Here is a 12,929-nt window from a genome sequence, read left to right as displayed (position 1 = left end):
TTTGTGCTAAATTGTTTCTTTGCCTACCTTTCTTTTCACAAGGTTATAAAACTGGGTCTAAGCGAAACAAATGCCGACTGTAAGAGCACAGCGTGTAGATGAGTGTGGTGGCATATGCTGAAATCACAGCACCGAGGGTGCCTGTTTCTGTCTCCTTGGCCTGTCATGCCTCTGGCCAGAGCACTGCTGGGTGCAGGTCATAGGGAAATATTAGGCTTTAGAAAGCTGTATGAGCATGAGTGGATGTTTAGTGAAGAGCAAGGCCAGGAGCATTGCCACTGGCCTCAATGGAGCTAGAGTTTTATTCTGAATGTATTAGAAATGTTTTAAAAGAGGGGAAATCTCTTTTTTCCCACAGATTAATATTTTAAAAAATACAACTTTCATTGTTCTTTAAACCATCTCTGTCACTCCTAGAACACTGGTATTGTAGCCTTGGCTACATTTGGTCAAAAGGCTTGCCAGGGTAAAAGAGAGGCACCAGCTGGAGGTCTTTACTGCTTTTGTGTGTGTTTACCCCAGTACTTGTTGAGTTAGGTTGCCCTTAAGATTTTCTTAAAGGAAAAAAAGACAGGCATAGTTACAGAAGTGTATTGAATTGATAGACAGCCCATTCTGAAAACAAGACATGTTCAGTTATTGGACTTTCAACTCCAGCATATAGCCACAACCTCTCTTACTGAATTAGTCAGATGCTTTATGAGCCCACACATAAAGCTCTAATTTCCACTAATAGGTCCAAAAAAAAAAAAAAAAAAAAAAAGGCAGAACTTCGGAGCTTTCCTATCGGCATGTTCTTCCCTACTCCTTTTTTCCCAGTTCCTTACCAATTAATGTGGCTGCTCAGTCTTGTTTCTGTTTGAACCCATGGTATTTTTATCACTGATCTCTATAGGACAAAAATCAAGTTTCTGGTAACTAATATTAACATACAATAGTAGCTGTTAATGACATGGTGATGTGTCATTAAAATACCAAATAAGAAAGACCTATTTCTTTGAGAGAGCCTAATACAATAATTGTTGCTCCTCTTTTTTAAGATTTTCAAAAACAAAACAAGCTTCATGCAGCTGGTGGATAGGACATCCTCCCTGCAGCATACATTTGCCACCTGAACTAGTTTGCCAAAAGAATAAAAGCCTCAGAGCTATGAGATCCCTGCAGATGCTGAGAAATTTGGCAGGCTCGTGAGCACAGGGCGCCAGGTTTAGTGCCCTCATTGAAGGGGGCAGGGGAAACTTGGCTGCCTGGAGCCCAGCTTGGCTGGCCCATGGTTCGGTGCTGGCCGGCATGTGCCCGCCCAGCCCTTGCTGTCCCCTCTCTGCTGGGGTGATGTGGAGGGCAGGCAAGGAGGCATCTGGGTTGCTGTATTTCCTGATGGGGGGACCTTGGTAAGGAAAGGTCATGGAGAACAAATCCAGAGAAAAACCAGACTTGATTATTTCTACCCACCCTACAATCATTAGTCTATTGAAAATCCTTGCTCTTCTGGGAGAGAGAGTAATTAGATTCCCATTAGCTTTTGAAGAGCAGCATATTTTTTGAAATAAAACTATGTTTCTGAATGTTCTAGTTCAACGGGGTCCTTTTGTGTGCATGGTACTATTGATCCTGAGGATGTCATTTGTAATTTGTAGGCCCTGTGTGAACTGCAGTTTATTTGGGCTATGCGATTCCTTTGGGGCTGATAGCCAAGGAAAATGGTGGTGTTTGCTCTGGGTTGTACCAGTTTGGAATTATTATGCCTTAGAAAAGCAGGTGTGACTTCCTGTTTGAGTGAATATAAGTTATGTATGAACATCCTATTCCTCATCTCTATCTCCTCAAGCCGGGGGTACATAATTTTCACCGGAAATCTTTTAGAAGCAAGAGGCCATTAATTTTCCTGGTCAGGAAGTATGCAAGCTGCGTCAGGGCTGCAGCCTTATAAAGGCTCCTTTAAGAATTTCTGATACATAGCAGAGTAACATTGAATATTGCATTTTAAGGCAAGGCATTAGATAGAGCCAATGTTTAGTCTTACTTGCTTCCTACACTCACACCTCCATCTCAAATCTGTCTGTAGCAGTCTCAATACTCGCTTTGTTGACTTTTGGCCATTGCTAAACTAGCTTTAAAAAGTATCTGGAGCAAAAATGGGTTGCTTAGCAACATACTCTGGTCTAGGACTGTTGGAGAATGGGTCAGTGATTAACAATTATGTACAATCAAGGTTAAAAATGCAGGGCAGTCTGCAACATTACTGCTCTGACAACTGGAATATTTCAGCATTATGATGCCTGGATTTATGGCGGTGGTAGGTACACTTACACTAGCTGTAGTTCTAACCTCACAAACATCATTATTCAAGACTTCAGTTTTATGAAATTGGGCTGAAGCCTTTTTCTCTTTTTCAGTGTATTACAAAAAAGCATTAAATAACCATCTACTGAGTAACATAGCAAGTTCTATATTTTTCATATACTTTTTCCTGAAGGTTTGACCCTTCATATTGTATAAATTCCCAGATGGGCATAAATGGGTCCACATTAGAGAGTGGAAACTGCAAAGTCTAGCAACAGAGAAGAAATGCAGGGAAGGGGGATTTCTGGTGATGGTCACCTAACTGGTGATGGGTTCCTCCAAACACGGAAACACCAAATACCATATGAGCTTGATGAATATACTTTTTTTCTGAGCCTTATTTTGGCAACATGAACATTTTTGTAAGTTCTTGGTGGTGCTTTGTTTTTCTGGATGGAGGAGTCCTTGGCACCCCTTCTTCCTTCACTGAGGAGAAAAGGAGGTGGCTAGGTTGTGATTCCATTTACCCCATCAAATATCCTGCTACTTACTGTTTTTGTGGGAACATACAATGAGAATATAAATCATTAAAAAAGCACTCCATCTCCAGGGTTTTTATAACCCTGGCAATGAAATCAACATTGTTTTGCAAAGAGTCATTTACTTCCATTGTCTAATCAATTTTTAAAAGTTCTTGCATGTTTGCTTTTTTGTTTAATTAACCCTTCTTTTCAGCCTTATCCCACCCCAGTCATTATGCCAAACTTGAGAAGATTAACTGATAGTACTTCTTTAGCGGGGAAACGCTGATTTCTAAGAGTCTTCACCGAAGATGATTTATATGCCTAAGGATTAATCTTCTATCACTGTCTGAAGCTGAAAAGTCACAGGCAAGTGGGGAGCGCTTCTCCTTCACTCTCTTGACCTGTCTTTCAGCTCCCGCTGAATAACCTTATTCATTACCGAATTGAATATATATTTCCTTTTAAAAGATTCTTTTCAGGCTAATATTGCTTATCACCTTATTCACCTGCCATCATTGGTCAAGCAGAAAAATCATCTTAATGTCACTCTCCAGAAGAGTTAGTGAAGGTCTTAATGCTTTCCTTTCTCAGTTTTAACCATTAAACATACTTTATCATCACACATAAAATGAAAGGGTAAAAGACATACTTGAAATTTTGCGGATGCTGTTAGGTGTCATTAAGAATTGTTTAATGTTACTGTGAATTGTTATTGTGCAGCGCGATGCTGCACAACAGTCTTTAGGTTGCTAGGATAGGAAATGATCTCTCTCGCCTGTTGTTAAAGCTTCAGGATGACTGTAGGTAGGTGGAACACAGTTCCTGAGATGGGAATTTGGCAAGGCTTCCTCATTTACTCAGCAAGTGTCAAGGTACTCGAATGGCTATCTATGTTTGGGGGGAGAGGTGGCAACTCGAGCAGCTTAGTGGTTCTTCCTATCCTCATGCTAGAATATTGATTTGAAACATCTTTTGAATCCCATAGCTCTTGAGGTCATTGATAGTTTGGACTATATTTGTATAAATTGAATGAATTCTCTGTTTCAAGGTATCTGCTGTCTGCTTCCACAGGTGCAAATTTTTCCTTTCCTTCTTGGTTTCTTGATTAGTGTCTTAATTTCTGTGTTCTGAGGCTTTTTCTGTTACTGTTTGTTTGTTTGCCACTAGAGATTGATCCCCCTGAGACAGATGCTTACGTAGAGTGTGCCTGACTGGGATGGCCTGCTCATGACCATATCGATGCATTTGGGGGCAAGTAAGAATTTTGCTGCCCGATAGGATTGGCAGCGACCATTTATGTATCCCCTCCATGTGCGACAGCAAGTCGCAGGGTGTGCTTCTGAGAACGAGATGGGAATTTTAACTTAAATTCCCTGCTATCTGAGAGAAATAGGATTTTGTTGCTGCTGCCACCCTCCATCTCTCCTGCTCCCTTTCTGTGGTATGTTTTAGTTGTTGAGGCTTTTGATCTTTTGTACTGCAGGCCCAGTTTTTGGTTGAGGGAGAATTTTGAGGCTTGTGGGCTATCTGTAGATGCTTGTGATGAAAAGGCTGTTGTCTGCTGGCTTGTGAGTGTAGGATGTGTGCTTGATAACCTGTGTGAGCTTTTTGTTTCTTTGCTTGCGCTGAAAGATCTGGGAGCCTGGGAGCTGGATGTGGCAGCGGGCAAGAGCGTTTCCTGCAATCCGTCGTGGCTGTACGAGGAAGGAAGACTGGATGAACAATGAATTATGTATCTCTTTATTTAAAGCGTGTTTCTCCACCTTCAAAGTTCAAAAGATTGTTCTATGTACTGGTTTCTGATACTGAAAAAGCTGGAAATGTTAGTGGTTATGTTAATGTTGCTTCTGGCTCTCACTGTGCTCACTTTTCAAAAATGAAAATGGTTTATCACTAATGTGCTTGGCATGTGAGCTTTGATTTGAGATGGATGCTGTCAGCCATATTTAAAAAGATGATAAATTACATTTACAATGTGCATTCATTTCAAGTAATAGCGTTAGGGTTATGCCACAAATTAAAAGCAGAATCATTTAAAATGTAGGCTTCTGCCCCTCCTGGCTCCTGCCTTGTTGTGCTTCACTGCTATTTTCATGTGTAGTCCCAGGTTTTCATTTTTTGCTGGTGGTGAACCCCACCTCCTGTGGTGCAGCTCTGTGTGCCTCGGTGGTGCCGGTGCAGCAGAGCCATGGGCATGTGGCTGCCTTGGGGCACCCAGCCCGGCTCATGTGGGGAAGGGACGTTCCCTGTCCTGGGAGTGCTCCCACGGCTGGGGCAGCCCTGCCGGAGAGAAATGAGCCCCCCCAAAACAGGGGGATGAGGAGACAGGGTGGGAGCTCCAGAGCGCCTCTTTTCTGGCCTCTTTTTGCCCATTGCTGGCTGCTTTATGCACTCATTAAATGCAGTGGGAACTGGTGGGTAACAGAGAAGACAGAAAATGTAAGGCAGAGAGCATGTTCTAATAGATTTGTAGATTAAAACCAACTTGACATATTTTGGTAATCAAGATTTATAATCTAATCATTCCTTCACTTGCATAGCAGGGACAGAAACAGCATGTAGTTATTTACATATAGGGAACATTAAACAGCAAGGTCTTTAAACCATATGTGAACATAAAATCTAACAACCACTGCTGAGTAATGGGTATGTGAGAAAGACAGTAGTAAAAAATGCAGCAGAAACAAACACAATGAAAAAGTATTATTGCAAGAAATAGCTGTGACATCAGCATATTATTTCCTTACACTGAAGTGAAAATGTGGCCCTGTAAATCTGTATTTTTCTGCCTCTTGAATGAATACTAAATATATCGAACACGTGCAGAGGCTCTGCTTTGTGCTCCTCTGTAGTTGTAGTTCTTGTGTCTGATCGTCATCCAAATGACCTAGTGGAGGTTCTGTGATGGGTGTCACCTCTTTGCTACTTGGAGCCAGAGGATGCCTTGCCCCATTGGTCCAAACCTGCTTCAGATTTGTTATCACTTCTCTTTTGGGGACAGCTGTAATTCCTCAAGCCTTTGAAACCTTTTAATTTACTATCAGCTGGCTTTGGGCACCTGGTTTGCCTGGTTGCTCAGTGTACTGTCCTTCCTACCAATGTAATATCTGCCAGTCCTTCAAGATGCAGTACCAGGTAGCAGACTCTTCAGTTAGCTCTGGCCTTGCAAGCAGTGGGATTTGTTTGCCCAGATGCTGAGACACACTCCTGTGACTATATTGCCTGGGCTGTAATGCTACCTGCAGAGCCAGCATGGGCATCTTTGCTTTGGTGTCCTTACAGTGGCTGCTTGGCAACTCTCATGACTATTGCCAGGCTGCTGCGACATAGTGGTGTATAATTTGGATGTTTTAGCTTTGAGACTGGCAAAAGGAATCAGGGTCTGTTAGCATTTTTTCCTTCTTTCTGTAGAAAAATGTACAGTGCAGCATCCTCTTTATAGAAATCACTGCTCTCTTTGTATAATCTGGAGTAAATATATGTAGAGGCTTTCCCTAAAATGCAGCATTTTTGTGGATTCTTTCCGTTGCTTGTTTAGTCTCTTGCACATATACTGTCGACTCTGTTTTCATTTCTAATATTAACTACGGACCAGAACTTGAAAATAATTTCCTTATGAAGGGTAGATATACCCCCAGGTGGGTGTGATTGTGTGCTACAGAAACCATGTTTATCCTATAGGCATGTTCTGATAGCAGATCTATGCACTGTGGTCCCAGGGTGCGGGTTAGATGTAGGGAGCTGTTCGTAGAAACCAAGAGATGTGTATTCCTGATCAATGTGCATGTGGAGCCCCTCGTTGCTCGAGTCCTCTATGGTACTCATGGCAAGCCCGAGAAGAGCAACTTTCATCGATTTTTAGGGTAAAAATAGAAGCTACTTTCTGTGATGTAGGAGAATAAGGAAGTGAGGTTCTATAGTTTCCTTTCTATAGTATACAGCATTTTAACAAAGAAAATACTGGCCTTTGCATCTCTTTAATCCTTTTAAATCTAGAGTTCCTGCATTCTGAAGGGAAGGGAATGAAAATGTGGATGGTACACTTAAGAAATTTTGTTCTTAAATCCCCATTATTTTTAAGTAGGATTTTAGAAATCTCAACTCTGTTTTAATTTGGTTTGTCAAAGTATAATTACCACGAATGAGGTAGGAAACTAATTTAAATACAGCAAGTGTAGTGGAGAATCCAATTTTCAGAAATCAGTTGAAATATAATTGGAGTCATTAAATGCCGGTTTCGGTAATTAAGAGTCAGTTTTTGACATCTTAGGCTTGCATTGCTAATCGTCCATGAAGAGGATAGAAAAATATTTTCTTTGCTGTGAAACTGGTAGCTCTCTAGGCCTGCGAAGCTCCCAGCACATGCACAGTCTGACAGCTTAGGTGAATCTGTAGCATTCAAGACCTGCTTGTTCAGATCCCCGGTTCTTTATCCCTCCTCGTTTCGCCACTTTCTACAGCAGAGGATGTGCGGGAGTGGGTTTTGGCCTGCTTGGCATGCCAGCAGCTGTGCCGCAAGGGACGGTGCTGTGCTTACGGCTGGAACTGACTCTGCTGTCTCTAGACAGCTCCTCGCGCTTGGGGGCTGAGGAGCACCTGGCGGGGCAGTATGCGCAGGCAGAGCGCAGGTGCCCCACGGTTAAAAAAAAAAAAAAAAAAAAAAAACTTGGCCATGGCTGGGGGCAGGCCTGGGCTTCAGCTGCTCTGTGTCCCTGGCCTTGGCCTCCCTTGGCCAGGGAGGTTAATTCAGCCGCCCTGAGGTCTTCTGAGGTCCAGAGCAGCCTCTGGATGCCCTTGAGTAGGTCTGTACCACTTCAGGAATTGCTCTGTCTCAAAAGGTGGTGCTGGTGAAACTCAGCCAGGGTTTTGATAGTGGCAAACAGCTGCCAAGAAGCAACATACTCTGATGGATGATGCCATGTGGGGTTGTGTCACAGAATATGGAGCAAAAGCTGATCATTTCTGCTAATATTCAGGAGAGGTGTTCTTCCGAGTCAAAGATGGGTGTCTAGCTACTTAGCCCATCTTGTTTTCAAATTTTGATCTTGTATTACAGGTCTGGTAACTGGGACTCTCTTGCAAACTTAAAATGTTATTCAAGTTATTCATGAGAGAAATCAGGGGTAGAAGAAGTGCATCCTTGTCATTTCTTGTTTGCAGAATTATCTCTAAGAGGTTGGAATGTTACACGTTTTTAACTGCTGAAATTCAACCAAGATGTTCAGCATTTTTTTTGTTATGATAATAGCAAAACCCTAAAAAGGCTAACATGCTGATAGTTATCATCATATAAAACAAGCCTTATGTTTACTTTCCCATTAAAAATGCTAATTTTCCAGAGCAATGGCATATATGAGGCTTTTTTTTCCCCCAAAAAACCTCAGATAATGCCATTATTTGGAAACATGAAAAATGCCATGTTTGGAGCATGGAAATTGATAGGATGGTTTTCGTGCTTTTGAGCTTTCACACCTACACCAAATCCATCAGTGGCTGAGATCTTTTGCTCTGTTTTCTAGTTTGTAATTATCTCATGGCCCAGCAGAAGCCAGAACTCAAACAACTTCCTTGCTAAAACATGTTTTTTGAAGCCTTGGCCATGCTCATTTCTTAGGCGTGTAAAAACCACTGGCAGTTAAAATATTTGCTCTAACTAGAAATCAGTCTTTGCAGTTGTGCAGTTTCTCACAGTGCTTTGCAAAACTGTGCTTCTCTTCTTTTCCTGGTGGGAGGGGTACTACCTTTAAAGCCAAAAGGGTGGTTTCTCATGTACCTGTTCACATCAATGCTAGGTGCAGGCACATTCTCTGAAAGGCACAGGATATTCGTCCTTCCTTTGGTAGCAGAGGGCACTTGGCACCTTGGGGATCGCGCCACTGGGGATGTGCATCTCAAGGGAGTGCTTGCTGCAGAAGCTTTTGCTACCAGCTGTACCTGGACTTAAGCCAGCGTTTAGGAGGCACAACCCTGGTGTCCCTCTTACTTCCCTTTGAAGCCAGCGCTGGTTCTCTGGGTAATGCACTTGGGATACCTGCGAATCGTTGGATGTGGTGTTATAAAAGCCAGAGAAATGCTTTTAATAACTAGAATAAGTTTTAAGTTTAAAAAGCTGAGAAAAAGTTCTCATTTTTGCCAAGCTTTACTGACCAGGTTGGCAAGGAAGGACCGGTTCTTCTCTGTCTTGTCCTCCCCACAGCCAGAGAGCTACTCCTGCGCTGGACGACAGCCATGTTTTCTGGCAGGGATGCGAGCTCAGCTTTCTGCCGCTTCTCCTCCTCCCCTCTCCCCAGGCAATGGGCATCCAGCTAAGCTCCTGCTCGCAGACACAGATTAGGAAAGTAATGAGGATATGCTTTTCTTCTTTATACATAATTTCCTTCCTGGTTTTTCCCTTCCTCCCCCTGCCTTTCCCCTTTGTTTTATTTCTTCAGACAGCCTATGTTGCTGCCTAATTGGATTACTAGGTCATTTACCAACTGACTGTGGGCCGTGCAGAATTGGGACCAATCCCTGAGGTTTAGCAGTTGGGGAGCTGATGTAGGCTGGCAGCCTGCTAAGCTGCTGCAGTCCTGTGGGACCATAGCAGAAAATGGCATTTCCCACAGAACCGTATAATGGCCGCGTAAAGGAACTAATCCATTGCTTCGTTTCACCTGGCTTTTTAGCTTTAGGGAAAAAAGAAGAAAATTCTTTGTTTTAAAGCCTGCATGGTGAATAGCCTTCAACTAGGGCTGTCTGTCTTCTGGAAAACACATCTAAACATGAAACCTTGAATGCCGTTCAGATGTTCGCATATTAGAGACATGAACAGCTCTTACTTAAAAAGTGTGCTCTGTATCTTAACAAAACACCTCCTTGCAGTTTCCATGGTAAGCTCTCCTTCATAATTGAATAACAGTCATAAATGGTTACGTAAAACACAAGTAAAATGCCACACTGAAGCTGAAGGCTGCTCTTGTCAGCTCTGTGTTTGCTCTTGGTGCAGGGGAATCCACCAGTGCCTCGCAGGGACTCGCAGCAGCCGCGCACCTCTCACTGCCGGACTGAAACTCCCTGGAGAGCCTTTGCCCGCTTGTCCCAGAGCTGTTGCACTGCTCATCGCTCTCTGCTAAGGAGAAGCCAACTGGAGGAACAGTAAGGACCAAAATGCATTCATAAGCCTACACGGAAAAAAACTAAGAGCCTTGGCTTTGTGCTATCTCTGTGCAGACAGTACTGTCAAACCCTCTCCTTCCGGAGCTGCTGTATTCACCTAGAAGTTGTTAGACCTTCAGAAAATAAGAGATCTTGCCAAGGTGAGTACAAATGCTGTGTCAAACCATGTTTTTAACAGTTTTTTTTTTTTTTTTTTTTTTTTTTTTTTTTTTTTTTTTAGTCATTGAGATATTTTCAAGGAAGAGAAAAAATGCTTGCTACTTCTAGGAAAAGAACTCTGCTGTTCTAGCTCTTAGTTTTTTCAGTTTGTGTGTGTTTTTTTCAGTTTGAGTGTTTGTCTCTAATTCTAAGGTTTTGAGTCTTAAAATTTGTTGCATGAATCAAGCAGCTGTGTTTAAAATAAATAAATAAAAGGAAAAAAAACCAAAATGTGAAATAGACCTCAAGGTCTATATTCCTGAAGCTTGGCAATATTGCACTCCTGTTCATGGAGCCCCCTGGAAGGAGGGTGTTTCTTCACTTTGGTAAGAGTACGCTTTTATCTGCTGTGCCCAATGCATGCAGCTCTGATGCCTGCTGAGGGCCGTTTTGCCTCTGCACTATTTTCCTGCCCGTTGTGGGTCCCCATGAGTGGAAATCCTCCGACTGTGTTGGCAGGTTTCCCAAACGCAAGGCAGAAGTCCCAAGAACCGCGCTTTTGGTTGCGGAGACTCGGTAGAGCCAGTGGGCTGAGCTGGGTCTGTGGTGGGCAGTGATGTGCAGTCCCTTTGGGCCTCTACGACCTTGACCCTTCCTTTCACCACATAGGTTGCTGACTTCAAATGCCTGCCCGTGGGTCTCACGATGATTATGGATGCTGGATTTTCGGTTTTTCACTGCCAGCCTCTGTGCACATTAAAGTGGGTGATACCAAAGCATGTGTGTGGCCTGTGCCAGTGTGTTCCCCTGCATTTCACGTTTCACTGGGAGCTCATCCAGGAGCGTTATGTTGCATTAAAAGACTGGACGTGACAAATTTACTGTGGGCATTGTTTTGCTTTTTTCTCCCCTTAGCACTGCTGATTTACAGGCAGTCGCTGCGGCTTCTCCTCCATCCCTGTGCTTTAAGCATTTACTGATTGCTGCACATATGGCGTGTGAAATTACCCAGTGTTCAGAGGCCTGCATGGCGCTGACAGTAATGGAGCGTGTCAACAGCAGAGTGGCAGACTGAACTCTGAATTTTCTCCCCTCTTCCAGAGGGAGGGGGTGAGAGTTTTTCTTGTTTTGTTTGTTCGAGTTTGTGTTTAAAAGTGCGTTGGAAATAGGCTTGCTCTGTGCTTGTGTGTGTGTGTGTGCGCACATGTGTAGAGGGGAGCAGAGAGGAAGGGATGTGGGAACAGTGACAGCCATGCTGTTTTCTTGCTTTGCCTCATCCTGGGAGTAAGTAGTTGCAGTTTGGTCCCCTCCTTTCAGCTTTGGCAACAGATGCAAATCATCCTAGTGACCCGTCAGACCAAAGGGGTGAGTGTTGTATCAGGCAACCTCTGACTGCATCTCAGCTCATCCTCACCTCTTCCTTCAGGAGGTGCATTTCCCCTTTTGCTGGCAGGGAGGGAGGAGGTTGGGATTTGCTGGGGGCTGTCGCCGGACCCCACGCATTTCCCTTTGCTGCTTGGACGAGTGGGGGCCACACAATGCTCAGACTCTGGCCTGCTTCTGCGCTCTTGTAAGGCTCAGGCTTTTATTGACGTTCCTTCCTCCAAAGTTTGATTTGTACGTGTGGTGGCAAGGGCTTGGTGAGGAAGGATGCGAGGTAAGAGGTATCCAGCATTGGAGGCAACATCTCAGCCCTCACCTCTCCTTTTCTGGAGGAGAAGAAAGGGAAGGGGGGAGGAGGACAGTGTTGTCTCCATCCGTAGCCTCCTGCAGCTTTCTCAGCCACCAGGCTGGCACTTGTGGCCCCTCCGCAGAGCCACACACAGCCCCAGCACACCGCCTCTGCCAGCCTCCCCTCATGGCACAAAGGGGCAACAGAGGCACCGGAGCTGCTCGTCTGGAAGACGTTGCTGCGTTGGCTCCTGTCCGTAGCGTTTTCCGCACAGCCCAAGGGTAGAAGCCACATTTGTTTAAATGAGAGCTGAAGCCCTGCTGAAAAGGGCGGCATGTGGCTTCCCGTCCGCAGAGAACACTTCTGGCTCCAGACGTGTGAGGGGTCTTGTCTTTTTCTTTCTTCCCTTCTATTTTGTTTTTCCCCAGGGTTCTGCTAACCACGGAGCTGTTAATGCGAAATGAAGGCATGGAAATTTCATATTGTAGCAATTAATCAGCCCTCCCTAATATTTTCCAGTTGTAAATTGCCAGCGCTAACAGATACGTGTTGTTGCAACCGAATAGATGATCCTTGCCAGGAATCGATGATTGGTTTGGTGTGATTGGTTACTGCGTCCTGGGAAGCAGTCACACACCCATTGCCTAAATATAGCGCAGTGATTAGTTTAACAGAGTTTCCAGTTAAATGCGCTCTTGCTATTTTTTTTCCTCTCATACTTAAGGGAAACTAAAATAGAAAAGGTGTTATATTGTCATGGGATGGCCAGTGCAAATTCTACGGTTTGGCTCAGTCAGTGCATGAGAGCTGGTCAGTGAATTCTTGTTTCCTTTCAGTAGGCGCAGGATTATTTCAGCTGTGGGCTGTACAAACACAGATCTCCTTGTCGAGGATTAAAGAAAAGAAGAAGAATTTTCCCTTTGACAGAGTCTTGTTGCAGGAGCACAGAAGAGAGATTTCTTGCCCTCTGGCTTCTCCAAGTCAGAGACCTCTGAGTGCCTGAGGTCGGGATTCCCGAGGCGGTTATTGGTTCGAGCTGCACCCTGCTGATGTGACTTGTCAAGTGTAATCTGTGCGGAGAGGTGGTGCTCTGATCTGCCCGGTGTTTGCTGCATGTAGCTGGCTAGAGCATTTTGATTAAAATGTTTCAGGGAGGG

At 44.0% G+C, this 12,929-nt stretch overlaps 1 protein-coding gene across 9 annotated transcripts in view; it reads left to right on the top strand.

Moving 5' to 3' along the window:
* TIAM1 (TIAM Rac1 associated GEF 1) overlaps window positions 1-12,929 on the top strand; it is a 201,776-nt gene that overhangs the window by 28,592 nt on the left and 160,255 nt on the right. For all 9 annotated transcript variants that reach the window (XM_064524046.1, XM_064524061.1, XM_064524057.1 and 6 more), the window contains one exon: window positions 9,793-10,102. The gene's annotated coding sequence lies outside the window, so the exon portion shown is untranslated. The remainder of the gene's footprint in view (window positions 1-9,792; window positions 10,103-12,929) is intronic.

The sequence above is a fragment of the Dromaius novaehollandiae genome, chromosome 1 (assembly GCF_036370855.1).
Source record: "Dromaius novaehollandiae isolate bDroNov1 chromosome 1, bDroNov1.hap1, whole genome shotgun sequence".
In the NCBI taxonomy this organism is placed as follows: Eukaryota; Metazoa; Chordata; class Aves; order Casuariiformes; family Dromaiidae; genus Dromaius; species Dromaius novaehollandiae.
This window is presented reverse-complemented; position numbering and strand designations above follow the sequence as displayed.